We start from the raw sequence: 1065 nt of genomic DNA, 5'->3' as shown, positions 1-1065 counted from the left end.
ATTATAGAATTATAGAAAAACACACTAAATAGTAAATACAATTATTCATTTCCATGAAAGGAAGAAGGAAGGTAAGGGTAGTAAAATCAGGCAGTAAGTAAATTTATTCAGATAATATTATGCTTAGATTCGGTTCAACATAATCGGACAGTCGCATTGGAATAATGGTAAGTTGCGGTAACAAACTAACAATGAACAGCCAAGGAACAGTAAATTTTTTTTTTTGTCCTTATAATTTAATTTTCCACGAGAATAATGCAGACGGTAATAAGAAATAATCTTTCTATTTTTTATTATTTTAAAAAATTTACATTTTTGTACATTATCTCTCAATTTTATATTTATTGTTCGTGAAATAGGAAGATTTTTTTTACTCCAATTTCGCAGCGACGCATATAATTGTGAAAAACGTATTTTATTATAAATTCGTTGTCACTATAAGCGTAATTGAAGAATATATAGTACATGAAAATTAAAAAGTGCATGAAAATGAACAAGTACATGAAAATTAACAACTACAACTTCCCTTTAATTTTATAGTTGGACGGTTCTACAAATATTTTGTTTAACCAACTTCTCTACATAACTCGTATCTATATTTGAGAGTCAGATCAATACTTTTACATTTACATATAATAACCAGTAAATGGAAATTAAAATAAATGAATCAATGTTGAATCAATTTATTCATCTCAGTGTTAAAATTACTATGTTATTCTCCCCAAAATTACTCGTCAAGAAGAAGCAGGAATTTCAAAAATTTATTTCAGTTATGCAAATATTCTTCTTCAATTACGTACATTGGCAATAGCTGCAAAATTGAAGTAGAAAAAAACAGTTTTCAATTTTGCAACCAGTAAGTACTAAGTACGCAATTGAATTTTTCTTTAATTTTGCCGACTCAAACTACCAATTTATCTTGCAAAATTAAGAGATAATTTCTTTTATAATAGTATAAAAAAAATATTTAAATAAATAAAATCCCTAATAATAATTCTTATATATTTATAGGTAATTGTTATGCTATTTAAAATTTTTTGTCTAACTTATTAAAAAATTAATACT

The sequence above is a fragment of the Arachis ipaensis genome, chromosome B10, assembly GCF_000816755.2.
Source record: "Arachis ipaensis cultivar K30076 chromosome B10, Araip1.1, whole genome shotgun sequence".
Taxonomy (NCBI): Eukaryota; Viridiplantae; Streptophyta; class Magnoliopsida; order Fabales; family Fabaceae; genus Arachis; species Arachis ipaensis.
Note: the sequence above shows the minus strand (reverse complement) of the source record.